General features: G+C 37.1%; 1 long non-coding RNA gene and 1 pseudogene across 2 annotated transcripts in view; one reads left to right on the top strand and one right to left on the bottom strand.

Annotated features, from left to right (window-relative positions):
• Window positions 1-146: 146 nt before the first annotated feature.
• On the top strand, window positions 147-708 carry LOC143675572 (immunoglobulin heavy variable 4-59 pseudogene; annotated as a pseudogene). The gene is made up of 2 exons (XR_013171654.1): window positions 147-262; window positions 347-708. The product of XR_013171654.1 is annotated as an immunoglobulin heavy variable 4-59 pseudogene (transcript).
• Window positions 709-16,023: 15,315 nt separating this feature from the next.
• Window positions 16,024-19,996, bottom strand: part of LOC143676108 (uncharacterized) — a 65,359-nt gene continuing 61,386 nt past the window's right edge. The window contains exon 4 of the long non-coding RNA XR_013171821.1: window positions 16,024-16,131. This is a non-coding gene — a long non-coding RNA (uncharacterized LOC143676108). The remainder of the gene's footprint in view (window positions 16,132-19,996) is intronic.

The following is a 19,996-nucleotide window of genomic DNA, read 5'->3' as shown; positions in this document are numbered from 1 at the left end:
GTGTTCTCCCAGGGTGCAGCCAGCATCCTCCTTACATTTTACCTCTGAGACAAGCACTTCCCCTCACCTCCTTTCTTTTTACTGACAGAGTTACCTCCCAAATGCAAATCACCACGTGGCCAACAGATGAAACTACAGCACACTTTTATTTAAATTCAGGCTACTCGTCAGTCTGGAAAATATTTCCTCAGCATCATGGACCTCATCCACAAGAACAATGAAGCCTTGTGGCTCTTCTTTTTTCTTGTGGCAACTTCAAGATGTGAGTGCCTCAAGGATTCAGACATAAAGGTAATAGGGGGATGGATCTGAGCACGTGACTCACTTTGGTTCTCCTTGTTCCCAGGTGTCCTGTCCCAGGTGCAGTTGCGGGAGTCGGGACCTGGACTGGTGAAGCCATCGCAGACCCTGTCCCTCACCTGCAGTGTCTCTGGAGCCTCTTTAACCAGCAGTTATATGCACTGGATCCGCCAGGCTCCAGGAAAGGGGCTGGAATGGATTGGTAGGATAAATAGTGGTGGAAGCACAAACAATAACCCAGCACTTCAGTCCCGACTCAGCATCACCAGGGACACCTCTAAGAATGAAGTTTATTTAAAGATGAGCAGCATGACAACCGAGGACACGGGCACCTATTACTGTGCAAGAGACACACTGAGAGGAAGTCAGGGTGAGCCCATACACAAACATCCCCTGCAGTTACAGTAGGGGAGGGCTGCACAAGGCACTACTGACCACCAGAGGGCGGGCTGTGCCTGTTTTTTCAGGCAATGCTTTTCTTATTAAGTATTTCTGCCCACTGTTTTTCTCAGTTGTTTCAGACCACGCTGCTTTCATGTGGTTTACTATTTCAGATCCCCTTTTCTTCAGATCAAGGCTGTTATTACATAGTGAGAAGAGGGGAGGTGGTTCTGCAAATACTTTCCATGGTGGAACTTGTCTCATCCCACTTCTTTGGGAAATAGAGAGTAGAGCCTTAATACAAAAGTGAGGGAAGATATATTGGCGGTTTTGAGCAATAGCTATTTTGATTAAAGAGTTATTCATTTTCAAAAGAAGCAAAAGGAATGTACATCCTGGGGATAAAAAGAATAATACCTGAAATTCAAAAAAAAGTTTGACATTTGAAAAGTCAGATTTAACATAATTATTAGAATTATTAATTAGAGGATACCATTTTTTAACATATCAGGAGCATTTTTACTTATATTAAGACAAAGATTTAGAAAACCTGGATAAAAAGAAAGTTTGTGATAAGTGCACAAAATGGTCAAACAGAATCAAAAGGAATCTTTAATTTGAATAGATATATAACAAATGAAGAGATTGAAGCAGTAATCATAAATACCCATGGATAAAAGTCACGGTGAAAATAGACTCACTACTGGATCTTACTTATCATTCAAGGTGGAATAACCACAGCCCCTCCAAATTTGTAACAATGTTTTACTAAAATAGAAGAGAAAGAACACATTTATACTCATTATACAAGGCCCATTTTGCAGCATCCCAAAGAAGGATAATTCATAAGAACAAAATTAAATAATTCACCAATACCTTTTCTGAATATAGGGCCAATATCTTAGACCAAGTACAAGATAGAGAAGTAGAGTAACATATAAAAATAATTATGTTTCATAAAAATTGACGTTTATTCTAGACATGCAAATTTGATTTGTATGCATCAATTTCACCACTAAAATACATGAAATCAGTAGGATAATAAGTAAAATTGCGTGATCCTCTGAGCAGAGATGAGGGGCCCCAGGGTAGGTGCAGAAAGGGTCTGGGGAAGAATTTTTTACTTGCCTTGGCTACTTCTTGCTTCACAATATGGAATCCCCAGATAATGGGTTCTGTGTGTTTTCTAAGCATGTCTATGATATGCCCCCAATGCAAACAAAGTAGAGTTTAAATGCTATTACATGCATCTGTGTGTGTGTGTGTTCGTGTGTGTATTTCTTCTGGATTTGGATGTAGGCACAAAGAGTCTTTCTTCTGACTTTATGAAGTTAATTTTCTTTTGTCTAACTCCCAAGAATTTCAAGGAAAAATAACATTTTTCTTCCATCAGTTGGAGCCTGAGTCCTCACGTGGTAGGAGGAGCAGGAGGGAAATCTTGCATGGCCTCAGGAGCAGGCTCAGTCCTTTGTACCATCCAGGACCATGTCTCTATGTTTTTTTTAAAAAAACCCTTATAAACTCTGATGCTTTCCATGGCATGGTACAATTATGCCACATAAAGCATGTACATTTTCAATGTATAAGTTAGAAGAGGATCGAGGACAAAAATAGGGGACTCATGATGTTTTGTTTACTTTTCACTTTCCCATATAACACTCCTGATTCCATTTACATTTAATTCTTTCTTTTAATTTAATTTCTCTTGAATATATTGATCACTAATACTTTCATATTAATGAAATATCAACCTTCATACATTTAGATTTCTGTGAAGCAGGCAGGTTTATGAGAAAGAAAAATGTCACATTCCTCCTCCTATCATAACAACCACTGCAGATGGAGGTGATGTGATGTCCTTTCATTGAAACCAGAGCCTTCCAGATTTGAGCTGATAGCTCATATTCCTGGCCACTCTGGAAAGTAGAGAATGTCTCCATCTTCCTTCAGCCATCTAGCACCACTGACTGAGAAATAACTTTCTCATCAAAGAATTTTGTGTTTAGGGAATGAGTGTACCTTTCTCTGGTGGTGAGGGCCAAGGTGTACCTACTGATATTCAGGCCAGGGATGTTGACATCTTTCCAGAACACAGCTTCTTCTGTAAGACAACTGGCTCCCTTTTCCATTGTACTTCCTGTATTCCATATTCCTGGGGAAAGTCTCAACTATGTGGGCAGCAATGACAGTGGAGGGATCACCAACCACAGAACAACCATCAGGTTTCATAACAGATGCACAGGGACTCTCCAGAGCAGGAGCATTTACAGGTGAGTCTCTGAGTCATGAGGATACTGCTGTGCATGCTGCTGTACTAGGAAACTCCAGAGGGCCCAAGGTAGGGCAGGAGACACAATTGTCTCAATGGCGGAAAGCCCCCAAGAAGGTTAACTGTCACTCCCACCTACCGAGGACAGGGTCCAGAGCCTGCAGGTGAGTTGGAGATGTTTCCTGCTTGAGCCTTTCAAATTCCTCCCTCCAAACAGACAGATATCCCCACACACCTCTCCTATTTTTACTGTATTGATTTTCTTATTTTTCTAAGAGCACAGGGGGTAATTGTGGTCTCTTTTTACAAGAAATCAAGAAAGAGACAGATTTGACCAGGAATTGTGCAGATGGCCGGAGCACCTCCTCACACTGGGTTATTTCACATCCCCTGCTTGTCCACATCTTCCTCTGTTCCAAGTGACAGAGAAGAGACCATGAGACTTATACACTGTAATGTGCCCATGGGGATTAAACTTCACATGTTTCTATCCATCATGGGTTCTGGCTATGTGATGCATTCCTCTCCCTTTTATCTATGAACATATTCACTCACTTAAGATGTATTTATTCACTGCCTTCTCTATGCCAAGAGAATTTCTTTATAATTAGAAGGAAAAATTCCTGTTCACATGCAAGTAATGATCTTGACCATTAGAAAACAACATCTAATGTCATAAATGTTTTGTTAATGTAACAAAACCTTGTGTTCTGGCTGTGATCAGTCTACATACTGGTTCCCTGGAGAGCAATAAGAGGGCCAAGAAAGAGGAACCACAAGTCAACTTTTCCCCTCTTTTAACATAAACATGCCTTCCACATAGAAACCACACTCTGTCTTCTTGAAAGCCATTGCAGCTGCTACTTGGACAGGTGTCTCATTTTTCTATATACATATTTGTGGTATTCATGGGTTTTATTTCAAAGAACATGAAATCATTTTTTTAAAACCACCTCCTGCGGGAGACCTCAGCTGTGAGCATCTCCAAGGAATTGGGAATGGTACAGATGGAAATGTGCTTTATGAAATGGCTGACTCAGAGCATTTCCTCTTTCTAGATGTCCTGTCACCAGTGCAGTTGCAGGAATGAGGTTCATAACAGAAGAAGCCCTCACACATCCCTTCCTTAACCTGCATTGTCTGTGTTCTCTATCACACTATGAAATTATTGCTGAAAATGTAACCTCCAATTCAAAAGCAGCTTCAGTAGGTGGGATGCATCAGTGCTAATAGTGAGGTAATTAATAACCTATCAATATACACAAGACTCTGACATGAGAGGCAGCTCCAAGAACCAGTTTTCTCTGCCAAGCAGTCTGTATATGATGAGGTCACTGCCATGTAATGTTATGGGAAAAAGAAGTGATGGTGTGACCGTGTGAATACAGATACCAACTTCTCCTGCAGTGCAGGCAGGGGAAGTCTGAGTTGCAAGGGGTATCCAAGGCCCATAAAGCCCAGAGGTTCACCCCAGTGATCTGGGTTCTAATTGGGTGAAGTTTGGGGTGATTTTCCTCTCAAGGTTTAATATTTTATTTCCCTGAAGAACAGAAAACATCCCCTAACACCTTCTGAAACCTTCCAATACCTGCTTATTTTTATCTGAATTTCAATAACAATGCAGAATTTCTCAAAACAAACTTTTATTTAACGTATTTGTTTTTAATTTTGCTCATCTTCTTCTTCCTGATGGGTGTCTGGAAGGAAAGTGGCAAAATTTGGTATTAGGTATCATTTTTGCTATAAAATTATAATTGAAGCCCTTTGTCAATTTGGAATTCTCCTTCCTCTTGCAATTTTGACATGACTTAGTCGCAAAAATAGATGTTGATTTTGACAATATCTTGTTCTGCATCTATTGAGAAGAATATGAACTCTCCCTGTTTATTTTATATGTATGGTAAATCAAATGAATGCATTTTCTCATGTTTTTGAGCCGCACACCTTCATCACTGGATATTGTGTCAGGTATCTTTCTTGCAAAATTATAAGTAAGATTGGCTTATAATTTGCTTTACATAGTGAAATTTTCACATTTTTGGACCATCCTATTCTCATGAATTATTTGATGACTTCCCCAATTTATGTTTTTATAGATTGATTTAATATGAGACTGACACTAACTTTTCTCATTAGCATTTAAATTAATTTGTCAAACAAACAAAGAGCCATAAATTTTTTGCTTGATAGGGAATTTACTTATGAATATTGCAATTCTTATTAGATATAGAAATGTTAAAATTATCTGTAAATCCTGAATAAGTTTTGATATGAGTGGTAATCATTGAATTGTTCATTCCATTTAACTTCCAGAACTTTTATATGCATTTCAGACAATTCTATCTTATTTTCTGTTTTATTTCCTGTAGTATGCACAATGATATTGTTTTCAGACACAATATAGCTACATTGTATTCTTGCTATTCTCCTGCTTAACTTAAGATAGTGCCTTGACAATTGTATTGTCATTAAACTAACTCTTGTCTTTGCTATTGATGCTTTCTACTTCATTTCATTAGTTTCATCTTCTATCTCAATTATGTGTTTCCCTCTGCTTATTTTTTGCTCATTTTTCCTCCCTTAGAGTAATTATTGATTTCATCATTATATTATTTATCTCATAATATAATATTGATATTATGTTATATATATAATTCACAAATATAAATTCAGGTATGTGAACAGTTATATAAATGTTACACATTTAGTTAACTCTGAAACAACATTTTTTGGTGTATTATAATTATCTTTTATTTCCCAAAAATTTCCACCACTTCTCATCAGTTCTAAAGTTGATTATGAATGTTCATTTTGCAGTGCATGGAGCAGTAGCTCATTGTGCTAAAATTTGCATTTCTCTCATAAAAACTATTAGTCATTCATGCATTTTGATGAAATATGCACTCACAAAATTCAAGTAATTGTTGAACTCAATTGCATATTTTCTTTTCATTTTGGGAAAGTGTACTTTATTTTTTATAGAAGACCTTTATCATAAATATGATCAACCAATACTATCTTTGATTGTGGCATGACTTCCCACTTACTTAAGGACTTTTATTGTTTTTTTTTGCAAAGGTTTATATTTTATTAATATCCTTCTTTTCTGGAGATGTGTGAATAAAAAGATGAAAATTCTCACAGATTCATAACACTGCAGAGTTGGCCAGGCAAAGATTACCCTGGAGATATTCCCATCCAAGAGGGGATAACAAGGCAGCAGTTTGCAGATGCTGACCTCCAGAGAATCTGTCCCCCTGCCAAGGTCATTGTTCTTGGCCCTCAACTCCTTGATTAACAACTGGTTCTTCTCCAAAGAGGGACTCCTGGACCAGTGTCCTCCCTGGTTATGCACTTACTCAAGATCTTTGTTACCAAGAATAATGTCTTGCTGGGTTTTATATCCTGAACGTCTGCTCAACTATCAGAGGAGAGTAAGTGATGGCTCTACTTTTTGTATGTGATCATCCATGTGTTCCTGACTCATGGCATTGCAGGTAAAGGGAAGCCCAACATAGACACATTTCCCAAGTCTCAGATGACTCTAATTTATTTTGTTATATTTGTTACATGACCCATGAGCCTAGGGTCCATATGTGGGGGAAATAACCATGTTATGGACACCAGGGAGAATTAAATATTTGGAATCCAATGCTGAATAATCATACACAGCACATGTATATTTGCATTTATATGTTTTCACAAATGTTTACAGTTAAGCCTGTGCACATTTTCACGTATGTGTATATCCATGTGCATGGGTTATAGACTTATTAACTGTGAGTCAGCATTTGCAATGCCTGCCTATGTTTCCATGTGTTTGTGTTTCCTTATATGTTTGAAATTGTGGGTATTATTGGTATTATAAATGTCAGTGTGTCCATCTGTGCCTGAGTGCAGGTGTGTGAGAATATGCACGTGGAATATGCAATTATCTCTGAGGTGTGCTTCTGAGTATGGGGAAGATTATGGTTTGAATATCAAATTATGCATTCATGTGAAATCTGTGCATGTATGTACATGTATATTCATGTGCAGGTCTATATTTGTGTATATATGTGGGTGTACTTTATGGGTATAATAGGTATGGGACTGTGAATCTTATATGTGTATGCTCATATGTTTATATGTATGTGTGAACCTAGCTCCTTCACCAATGAGGACTGTAAAATGGGCTTCTTGGTAGCAATGGATAAAGGCAAATTCAGGTAAGTAGCTGAAGCTGGGGCTTTGACCTATTGGGGGTACTTCCCCCACTTCTGTCTACTCTCCACAGGTACCCAGCTCAGGGGTAGCAAGGACTGTCTAGGGCTGTGGTGAATAAGGAAAGAAGGTCAGTGTAGTTCTCTGGCAAGTCTTCTGGATATAACTTTTCCACTACCAAACGTAGTGAGTGTGGCAGCCTGGAACATAAGAGCTTCAAGGAAGGGATGGATCATTGTGAAATCTGGTGGAATAAGCTATGATAAGTCTGGGGCTGAGTCACCATGACAGGGCACTTGTCCATGACCACAAACTTCATCAACCTGAGCAGTCTGATATCTAAAGATTTGACCTACTCTTAAATACGCTATGAGGAAGCATATGTAATATCTGCCTGTGTTTCTCTGTGTGTTTTCTTATATGTTTGTAAGTGTGGCTGTTATTGGTATTATAAATATTGGTTATTTCATATGTGCCTGTGTGCAGGCATGTGTGAATTTGTGCTTCAGAAAATTTACAGATGATTATCTCTGGGTGTGTTCATTGTTATGAGTAGGATGTGGTTTAATGTCAAAGTGTTCCTGCATGGGCAATATGTGTATATGTGTACATGCATATGCAAGTCTGTATCTGCATATATATGTTCTTTTGCTTTATGACTATAATAGGTATGTGACTCTGTGTTTGTCTTATGTGTGGGTGCACATGTATTTGTGTGTGTATGTGTGTGTGTGTGTGTGTGTGTGTGTGCATGTGTTGGTGCTATGGGTAGAGTATATGTGAGAATTTCCTTTCAGCCCAGTAGTTTTTGGGGGACAGATGTTCTCTGATATGAACATAAATTAGAAGGGCACTAAAGTGACAAATGTACTCACATGATTTTTGACTCACTGTGTGCATGCAGGACTGTGGCAGAATATCTTGCATGCTCTAGTAAGCAGACACCTGGGAGTTCCATAGAATCTAGCATTTGTTCTACCTTTAGAGTACACTGAGATATTAAGGACAATCCACTTCTGGGATATGTGTCAGCAGCATGTGGCATGTCTAAATAGTTAACTGAAGACAAGCCAATAAGCCTGGGCACAGACAGTGCAAGGGAAATGTCCTGTGAGGCTGCCTGGAACCTCTCCACAGTGGGGGTTCTGGGTGGAATGGGAGTACCTCTGACCCACTGAACACAGGACCCAGTCCACGGCCAGGTGCAGGGGCAAAGGGGAGAAGCTGCCTCACAAGGGTTCAACTGTCTTTTTTACAAATGCAATATTAAATAAGAATTGAATTAAGATGGTCAATGCAACTCATAATATTCTACTGCTTTGGAAAGACTTGCCTAATTCAATAAGGTAATGGAAGCCCATTTCAATAGCAGGTTCTAGGTGCACCTAGAGGACAGGGATACATTTATGTTTCAAATCAGTGTATATAGAATTTTAAGAGAAACAGTGATGCAAGCAATTATACATTCAGAGTTTAAACCTAGTTTATGTGGGCTGGTCTGAGTATATACACAGGAGAATGAGTTAGATATAATAGTGTTAATTATGTCGCTATCATGTAACATAATTTCCATGCTTGATGAGTGTTTGGAGCTTGTAGATAAGCTGGTAAACAGTTTCCAGATATTAATAAAAGATAGGTTGCATTATAGTTCACTTTTTCTTTTTTTTTCCATGGGCAGGCACCAGGAATCAAACTTAGGTCTAGGTCTCCAGCAATCAAATTTGGGTAGCCAGCATGTAGTTCACTTTTATTTAAAAAATCTGTGCAAAAGGACTTCTGGGCCAAGATGGCAGCTTAACAGTGGGTGCATTTTAGTTCGTCCTCCAGAACAACTACTAAATAACCAGAAACAGTACAGAACATCTCCTGGGGCCACATCAGTGACCAGACACACAGTGTACCCCAGTCTGGACCAGCTGTACTGGCTGTGAGCCCCCCCAGAACCATGAGTTCCCCAGGCTGTGGCAATTGGTGCCCCTCCCCCACAGGCTGCTTTAGAGAGGGGAAAGGAAAGATGCTTTACCAGCAACAGGGGCTGAGCCCAACCAAATGCCAATTCTGGAATTAATTAACAAATTCTGCTTACTAAAAATAGGTTCCCAGCTCAGGTGAACCTGGTCAGAGCAGAGGTCACTCATTTTTGCCCTGATGCCAAGGGGGCACGGCTGATGGAAAAAGAGAAAAAGAAGGAGGAAACAGAGGTGGCTGTTTTTCTAAAAAGGCTTGACTGCCTTTGGATACAGTGCCAGGGTTTCCCAGGATGCAAATTCCCCAGGTATAGGTAAAAACAAGCTCGCTTGAGGGTTTGTCTGGAGCCTGTCCCTTCCCCAGGAGAGGGTTGAAGCCAAACTCAGATGGAATCCCTCCCTCATGGAATTCAGACCCCAGGGCTTGGTAATTTGATAATTGGTAATTTGAAGCCATTAAAACAAGCCTACAGCCTCTCCTATGTCTCTTCTCTTTCTACCCGCCCCCAGCAGAGACAGTCTGCCACAGTTAAAGGTACCATGTATGCTGGTGGGACCTGCAGGAAGAAAAGCACTGCATACTGGGCAGGATAAAAAAAACAGAGCTCAGAGATTTCACAGGAAAGTCTTTCAACCTGCTGGGTCTCACCATCAGAGAAAACTGATGCAGCTGACTCCTTCCTCCTGATAAGAGGCCAGTTTGGTCTGGGAAAATCCAGCTGAGGTCCATAATACCTAATTAGACCTTCCTAAGTGTGGGGGAGGGGAAAGGCATCATACAAGCAGGGCAAGAAACAAGAAAACAAGAACTGAAAAATTATCCTCTGTTAAACAAAACTTAAGCTAGATATCCAGATAAAAGTGAACTGTATGTCAAAGAACAGATAGAATACAAATTCATCCAGCAAGAAAACCCTAGGTAAAAGAAGTGCAAGCAATCTCCAGAAAAAAATAATTAAGATAATTAAATGCCTAGACGTCAGCAAAAAATAAAAAATCACACTAGGAAAATTGAAGATATGGCCAGTCAAAGGAACAAATCAACAATTCAAATGAGATACAAGAGCTGAAACAATTAATTTAGAATATACGAATAGACTTGGAAAACCTCATCAAAAAACAAATCAATGAATTGAGGGAGGATATAAAGGAGGAAAGGAATGAACAAAACAAAGAAATTGAAAGTCTGAAAAACAAATAACAGAACTTATGGGAATGAAAGGCACGGTGGAAGAGATGATAAAAACAATGGAAATCTACAATGGTAGATTTCAAGAGACAGAACATAGGGTTAGTGAACTAGAGGACAGAATATCTGAAATCTGGCAAGAAAAAGAAAATATAGAGAAAAATGGAAAAATATGAGCAGGGACTCAGGGACCTGAAAGACAATATGAAGTGCATTAATATGTGTTGTGGGTGTCTGAGAAGGGAGAAGAAGGAGAAAAACTAATGGAGGAAATTGTGACTGAAAATTGAAATTGCCCAAATCTTATGAAAGACTTAAAATTACAGATCCAAGAAGTACAGTGAACCTCAAGAATAATAGATCCAAATAAACATGCTCCAAGACATTTACTAATCAGAATGTCAGAGGTCAAAGAGAAAGAGAGAATGTTGAAAGCAGCAAGAGAAAAGCAATCCATCATGTACAAGGGAAGCCCAATAAGACTATGCATAGATCTCTCAGCAGAAACCTGGAAGCAAGAAGACAGTGGGATGATATATTTAAATTATTAAAAGAGAAAAACTGCCAACCAAGAATTCTATATCCAGCAAAATTGTCTTTCAAAAATGAGGGAGAAATTAAAACATTTTCAGACAAAAAATCAGTGAGAGAATTTGTAACCAAGAGACCAACTCTACAAGAAATATTAAAGGAAGCACTGGAGACAGATACAAAAAGACAGAAGAGAGATGTCTGGAGAAGAGTGTAGAAAAAACTATGAGTAAAGGTAAAAAGAAGGAAAATTAGATATGAAATATAAAATCCAGAAGGCAAAATAATAGAAGATACTACTACCCATGCAGTAGTAATACTAAATATTAATGGATTCAACTCCCCAATCAAAAGACATAGACTGGCAGAATGGATTAAAAAACAGAACCCCTCTATATGCTGTCTTTACTCAAAGGACATGAGGGCAAGGACCCAAACGGACATTTGCAAACTAATGTTTATAGCAGCATTATTTACAATTACCAAGAGATGTAAACGGCCAAATGCCCATCAACAGACGGGTGGCTAAACAAACTGTGGCATATACATACGATGGAATATTATGCAGCTGTAAGACAGAATAAAGTTATGAAGCATGTAACAACATGGATGGACCTTAAGGACATTATGTTGAGTGTGATTAGCCAAAAACAAAAGGACAAATACTGTATGGTCTCACTGATATGAACTGACATTAGCAGATATACTTGGAATATCCTGTTGGTAACAGAGACCATCAGGAGATAGAAATAGGGTAAGATATTGGGTAATTGGAGCTGAAGGGATACAGATTGTGCAAAAGGACTGAATATAAAAACTCAGAAATGGACAGCACAATACTACCTAACTGTAATACAATTATGTTAAAACTCTGAATGAAACGGAGTGTGAGAATGATAGAGGGAGGAGGGCTGGGGGCATAAATGTAATCACAAAGAAAGATAGATGATAAAAATTGAGATGGTATAATCTAAGAATGCCTAGACTGTATAATGACAGTGACTAAATGTACAAATTAAAAAAAATACTTTTCCATGAGGAAGAATAAAGGAACATCATTACTGCAGAGTACTGAAAATAGATGGTAAATAATATTTAAAAATTGCAACCTATGTGTGAGACTAAAGCAAAAATGTTTATTTGGAACAAAATTTATTTTTTGACTAATGCATCTCATAATATAACTGATGTAGATAGTTGGTTGAACAACATAAGTACTTGGAACCTTGTGTAGGACATGAGATTTTGTTGGTTTGTCCAAAGTGATGCCCAGATGAAACCCAGAGTGATTTGATCAGTGAGTGAAAAAGTATTTGCAAAGTCCCCTTTGGGAAACGGTGAGAATGGGAGAAAATTCAACCTCCCCAAGTTGAATTCTTTATATCCTCACAAGCAGTGTGGACAACCAAAACTATATGCTTAGCCCTCAATCCTTGGGTTTGTTCATTTGAACCTTAATCCTACAAAGGGTAGGTCAAGCCTACTTAAAATTAGGCCTAAGAGTCATCCCCAAGAGAACCTCTTTTGTTGCTCAGGTGTGGCCTCTCTCTTCAGCCAACACAACAAGCAAACTCACCACCCTCCCCCTGTCTATGTGGGACATGACTCCCAGGAAGGTGGACCTTCCTGGCAATGTGGGACAGAAATCCCAGAATGAGCTGAGACTCAGCATCAAGGGATGGAGAAAAACTCTAGAATGAGCTGAGACCCAGTATCAAGGGATTGAGAGAACCTTCTTATCCAAAAGCAGAAAGAGTAAAATGAGGCAAGGTGTACAGAGTTGAAAGGTTTTCCTGGAGGTTATTCTTATGTATTAAGTAGATATCACCTTGCTATCCAAGATGTAATGGAGAGGCTGGAGGGAACTGCCTGAAAATGTAGAGCTGTGTTCCAGTAGCCATATTTCTTGATGATGATTGTATAATGATATAGCTTTCACAATGTGACTGTGTGATTGTGAAAACCTTGTATCTGATGCTCCTTTTATCTACCTTGTCAACATATGAGTAGAACATATGGAATAAAAATAAATAATAGGGGGAACAAATGTTAAAATAATTGTAGTTTGAAATGCTAGTGATCAATGAAAGGGAGGGGTAAGGGGTATGGTATGCAAATTTTTTCTGTTTTCATTTATTTCTCTGTTGTCTTTATATTTGTTTCTCTAAATTGATGCAAATGTTCTAAGAAATGATCATGATGATGAACATGCACCTGTGTGATGATATTGTGAATTACTCTTTATATATATAGAATGCAATTAGCATATATGAAGAATGTTTGTGTTTTCTCCTGTAATTTTTTTGAATAAATAAAAACTTTTAAAAATATATGCAAATGGTTTTGTGTGAAGTGGCTTTTCTGTAATTGTTAAGGGGCCAAAGTAAGACAGAATTCACTGATTGTAGAAAACATCCTATTCCATTCTAATTTTCTATATTTGCTATTTTACTTAAACTACACTTCAATTTATTTTTATTACTGTGGTTTTGAATTACATTTTTTTATTAATTAAAGACAAAAAAAGAAATTAACCCAACATTTAGAAATCATTCCATTCTACATATGCAAATTACTGTGGTTTTGAATTACATTTTTTCATTAATTAAAGACAAAAAAAGAAATTAACCCAACATTTAGAAATCATTCCATTCTACATAAGCAATCAGTAATTCTTAACATCATCACATAGATGCATGATCATCATTTCTTAAGTACATTTGCATTGATTTAAAAGAAAAACATATAGAATGTTAATATAGAGAAGAAAATAAAAATAATAATAATAGTAAAAAAAATACAAACAAACAAACAGACAGACAAAAAAATCTATAGCTCAGATGCAGCCTCATTCAGTGTTTTAACACGATTACTTTAAATTAGGTATTATTGTGCTGTCCATTTTTGAGTTTTTGTATCTAGTCCTGTTGCACAGTCTGTATCCCTTAAGCTCCAATTACCCATTATCTTACCCTGTTTCTAACTCCTGCTGAACTCTGTTACCAATGACATATTCCAAGTTTATTCTGGAATGTTGGTTCACATCAGTGGGACCATACAGTATTTGTCCTTTAGTTTTTGGCTAGACTCACTCAGCATAATGTTCTCTAGGTCCATCCATGTTATTACATGCTTCATAAGTTTATCCTGTCTGAAAGCTGCATAATATTCCTTCGTATGTATATACCACAGTTTGTTTAGCCACTCATCTGTTGATGGACATTTTGGCTGTTTCCATCTCTTTGCAATTGTAAATAATGCTGCTATAAACATTGGTGTGCAAATGTCCGTTTGTGTCTTTGCCCTTAAGTCCTTTGAGTAGATACCCAGCAATGGTATTGCTGGGTCATATGGCAATTCTATATTCAGCTTTTTGAGGAACCACCAAACTGCCTTCCACAGTGGTTGCACCATCTGACATTCCCACCAACAGTGGATAAGTGTGCCTCTTTCTCCGCATCCTCTCCAGCACTTGTCATTTTCTGTTTTGTTGATAATGGCCATTCTGGTGAGTGTGAGATGATATCTCATTGTGGTTTTGATTTGCATTTCTCTAATGGCCAGGGACATTGAACATCTCTTCATGTGCCTTTTGGCCATTTGTATTTCCTCTTCTGATAGGTGTCTGTTCAAGTCTTTTTCCCATTTTGTAATTGGGTTGGCTGTCTTTTTGTTGTTGAGTTGGACAATCTCTTTATAAATTCTGGATACTAGACCTTTATCTGATATGTCATTTCCAAATATTGTCTCCCATTGTGTAGGCTGTCTTTCTACTTTCTTGATGAAGTTCTTTGATGCACAAAAGTGTTTAATTTTGAGGAGCTCCCATTTATTTATTTCCTTCTTCAGTGCTCTTGCTTTAGGTTTAAGGTCCATAAAACTGCCTCCAATTGCAAGTTTCATAAGATATCTCCCTATATTTTCTTCTGTTTTATGGTCTTAGACCTAATGTTTAGCTCTTTGATCCATTTTCAGTTAACTTTTGTATAGTGTGTGAGATACAGGTCCTCTTTCATTCTTTTGTGTATGGATATCCAGTTCTATAGGCACCATTTATTGAAGAGACTGTTCTGTCCCAGGTGAGTTGGCTTGACTGCCTTATCAAAGATCAAATGTCCATAGATGAGAGGGTCTATACCTGAGCACTGTATTCGATTCCATTCGTTGATATATCTATCTTTATGCCAATACCATGCTGTTTTGACCACTGTGACTTCATAATATGCCTTAAAGTCAGGCAGCGCGAGACCTCCAGTTTCGTTTTTTTCCTCAAGATATTTTTAGCAATTCAGGGAACCCTGCCCTTTCAGATAAATTTGCTTATTGGTTTTTCTATTTCTGAAAAATAAGTTGTTGGGATTTTGATTAGTATTGCATTGAATCTGTAAATCAATTTAGGCAGGATTGACATCTTAACTATATTTAGTCTTCCAATCCATGAACACAGTATGCCCTTCCATCTATTTAGGTCTTCTGTGATTTCTTTTAGCAGTTTTTTGTAGTTTTCTTTATATAGTTTTTTTGTCTCTTTAGTTAAATTTATTCCTATGTATTTTATTCTTTTATTTGCAATTGTAATTGGGATTCATTTCTTGATTTCCCCCTCAGCTTGTTCATTATTAGTGTAGAGAAATGCTACAGATTTTTGAATGTTGATCTTGTAGCCTGCAACTTTGCTGTACTCATTTATTAGCTCTAGTAGTTTTGTTGTGGATTTTTCCAGGTTTTCAACATACAGCATCATATTCTTGGGACCAAGTGTGTGTATGCCTTTGTTTTCCTGGAAGACACCTTGATGCTGTTCCGCATAATATTTGATCCTCCTGTAAATCTGACTTGCTCCCCAGCTGTTTCAGGATATTTCCTGTCCTGGAGGAAGAGGTGTGGGCTAGGAAAGAGGAAAACCTGGGATTGGTCCCTGTTCAGTAAGGATCCATCCAGCATCCTGTTCCCATGAAAGCATCAACACAGGGATGTCTGCTACCTCCATTTAATCTTTACGTAAAAATCTACCTCTGCATGTAAATCACCCATTACATAGCCAAGTGAAAACTCAACCCTCATTAACTTATATTCAAGACAGGTCTCACTTTTGAAAATATATGCTGGCAATCATTGGACTAATTTACAAAAATGTTAAACACTTTCAGTTCCACATTTTTTGGTGTTAACTTACATATGTCAGTGTATCAAGGATTCAGACACAAAGGTAATGGGGATGAATCTTCTGGACACATGTCCCACTCTCTCTAGGTGCTCCCTCTCAGGTTCAGTCCTTGGCATTGGCTCTATAAAATGGTGACAGGAAAGAAAAGAAATCCTTTAAACCAGTAACTTACATTAACACTCTAAGTGACTACAAATATAACTGCAAACTTAACCAAATATGATTTTATGTAGAGATGTAATATGGTGAAGAAGAGAAATAAATGAATGAGAAAACTGAATAAAATTGAAAACTTTGAAGACTAAAATTTCTATATGTGGGAAACAATCAACAAAATGGACAAACTTTTACCTTGATTGCCTAAGAAAATGAGGAAGATGAAAGACTCGAGTTATTACGATGACAAATAAAAGTGTTATACTTCTGTCAACATTACTGAAATAAAAATGATCATAAGGGGTCAGTGTGAAAATTGCACAATAAAAGTTAGAAAAAATAATGAAATGGTCAATTTCTTAAAGCATGCCATTACCAGAACAGACCCAATAAGTAATAAGATATTTCAATGTAACTTTATCATCAAAGTGATTGATTAAGCACAACTTTCCCAAAAGGTACAAAATCAGCTGACTCCACTGGTGAGTTATGTCAAGCATTTAGAAGAGAATTAAAAATTTGGCTAAGACTTACAAAAATAGAAGAAAATGGACATTTCCTAATATCTTACAAGGCCACAATTGCCCTGATCCCAAAGTCAGAAAAGACAATATGAGAAAATAAAACTAAACACTAATATCCCTTATGAATGTAGATGCAAAATTCCTCAATAAAATACAACCAAACTTTATCAGTAGGGTATTTATAAAACCTGGAGTGTAGACTGTAGTTACTTAAGACAGGGGTGTTCCATCCTAAAAACATATTTTAAACCTCTCAATGCATAACACTATATTAATAAAATGTCTGAGTTGACAAACAGAATTTGACAGAATCTTACAGACATTTTTTATGAAAACACTTGAACCTAGAAATGTTAAGGGGTATTTATGTAAAGGAAATTTATGGAAAAACACGCTAATATCATATTCAATGCTAAAATATTTAAAGCCCTCTCCTTAAGTTAAAGAACAAGAAAAGGATATCTGCTTTCACCACTACCATTCTTCACTTCAATGGGCATTCTATTCGCATAAATCAAGCTAAAAAATAAATAAATGGAATCTAAAATATGAAGAAAATAAACTCTATAACTGATAAAAAGCTACTAGATATAAATGAATCAGCATAAAGTTACTACTATTAATTTTAAAAATCCCAAAAGGAGCAAGCTTCAGGATCAATGCAGAAAAAGAAATTGTGTTTCTAAACTGAGCAAACAAGAATTTGAAAAAGATTTTAACAAAATAGTTATATATTTAATAGCATGTAATGGAGAAAAAATGACTAACAAATATGGCAAAGGAGATAAAGTTTGGTAACTTAAAACTACAAAATTTAGTAAAGTAAATTGAAGAATACATAAACAAATGGCATTCAATATTTGACAGATTTAAAATTTTGTGCAAATACTATCAAAAGCAATGTTCACATTAAATGCAAACTTCATTGAATCCCTCTGTATTTTAGCACAGAAATAGAAAACCTCATCCTCAAATTAATTTAGAAGTCAAAGAAACATCATCATATTCATAAGTGCTGAAAAACAAAAAGAAATTTAGACCATTCACAGTCCCATTTTAAAAACTTAATTCAAAACCACAGCAGTAAAACATAAGGTGATGTGTGGCATAAGTTAAATAATAGAAGTAAAGAACATTAGAATGAAATAGGGAGACTGAAAATAACCTGTTTTTTGTCCATTGTTTTAAAAAACTGTTTTTATAGAGAAGTTCATTAGATAAGTTAGAATAGATACCATTTATACAATCTAATATTTTCACTTTTAATCATAATCAAGTGTATAATTTAGAGTTCTTGATTACATTCATAATGTTGTGCTACCATTTATTGTTGGCAAGTTTGTGAAGGCCATTCAATGTGAAAGTGTAGTTTCTTCAGCAATGGACGTTGAGACAACTGATGTCTACATTCAAAAGAAGGAATCTGGATCATTACCTTCCACTACATTCAGATTGACTTTCGACTTTAATTAACTTAGATTTTTCAAAGGAATCCTTGATATGATATCAAAAGCAAAGGTAAAAAATAAGCACACACGTTCTTAAAACTTAACAGCAATGTAAAGAAAATGACCATTAAAATGAACAACAGACTTTGAAGCAGTTCACTCAGGTGTGAACTTTGCCAGATGTTGGTGCCCAGTGGTTCTGCTGCTGTAGACATAAATCAGAAGTATGTGAATTTCATCTATAGTTGTTTACATCTGCAATCTCCTAAGGGGAGTGCTTTCCCACTATAAGTGACATTTAATTTAATTTGTTGGTGGCTTAGAAGAGAGAGATCAGAAGAGAGCAGCTCAAACCCAGATGTTTGGAGGTGCAGAAAGGACAGATCCCATGAAACCCATTGCAACCCAGAAGGAAGGAGTGAAGTCCTGCAAAATTACCCTGTGCCTGCCCATGTGACCAGAAACTTAGATGAAAGTTAGATGCCTTTATGCTGAGGAACATTACACTTATAACTGAGTCATTTCCCTTTATAAATCCAATCCATTTCTGGTGTATTGTCTTTTAACAGCAACAGCAAACTAAAAGAGGCTTCAATTGTCATTCTCTAAAGATGGTATCCAAATGATCAACAAGCAAATGAAGAGAGGTTAAAAATCAGTAGGGATTAGGGAAAGGAAAATCAAAACAGCAATAAAGTACAACTTCTTTTCTAGGGTGAATATAACCTTTTTATATAAAAAATAATGATTAGTGAGAGTATGAAAGGTATCTAATCCTCACATAAAATTTTTGGTGATTCAAGATGGTTCAGTCACAGTTATAAATAGTTTGACATTCTAAAGATTTGGATTAGAATTTGCACCAAACTCCTGCAAAATAGTTGCTGACAATGTTGTTCAGAAATATACGACACTGGATTTAAGTCTACTGGTTTCCCTCAACTTCCATCCTGTGTTTTACATATGAGTTTCCTTAAAGACCTCCTTTTGTCCTTATTTGGTCATTGCTCTTCTACATTCAATTGAACTTACTCATGCTTTGGCTCCTTAACAATAATTGTTGCAAAGACACCTCACTCACAAGCTTTTGTATGTGAATTTTAAAATGAGGCGAACAGTAATGCAAACTATCTTTTAGCCTCCAGGAAATCTTTCTGTTTACCAGGTTATTTACTAACACAAAATTCTAGTCAAGCAGAAGAATTATGAGTAAATGATAGCAAGTTAACTTGCTCTCCAGTGGTGCCTGATCCAGGTATTTGCAGCCACAGCCACAATAGGGGGGTTATGAAGAGTAATATATGGTCTTACAATAATTGCATCCATATGTCTGATGAATCAGGTCCCTTGTATAATTACTAAAGGGGCCTAAACCTGATGTTGCTCTATGAATAGTGTTCATGACTATGATACAAACAGTGTGGTATTTGCATTCATGATAATACTCTTCCCACTCCTTGGAGATCATTTATTTTCTCAACCTTAGCCTTGGCTAGAGCACATTTGTCATGGGCCATTTGAAGGGGCCCAGGACTTGGGATGAAACATTCTAGAATCCACTTCCATAGCTACTTGATGGGATACTTACAACAGGTTCATGGTAGGCAGGATCTGGAATGACAGAATTAACACACACTATAAAGACTCTGTGAAATGCTGGTTCATCATCTCAAGAGATAAATTCTTGAACAGGTTGTGTCACAAATGTATCCTCTGATGGCCAAGGACACGTCCCTGTATGACTGAGTCAGACATTGTGGAGGACCCAAAGTTCCCATGTAGTGTGGTCTCCAGAGGGCTTGCATGATCCCAAAGCTCTTAGATAATGTAAAGACAGAGAATGGGAGGGGATATTTAT

This window comes from Tamandua tetradactyla, chromosome 3 (genome assembly GCF_023851605.1).
Source record: "Tamandua tetradactyla isolate mTamTet1 chromosome 3, mTamTet1.pri, whole genome shotgun sequence".
Lineage (NCBI taxonomy): Eukaryota > Metazoa > Chordata > Mammalia > Pilosa > Myrmecophagidae > Tamandua > Tamandua tetradactyla.
Note: the sequence above shows the minus strand (reverse complement) of the source record. Positions and strands in the feature narration are given on the sequence as shown.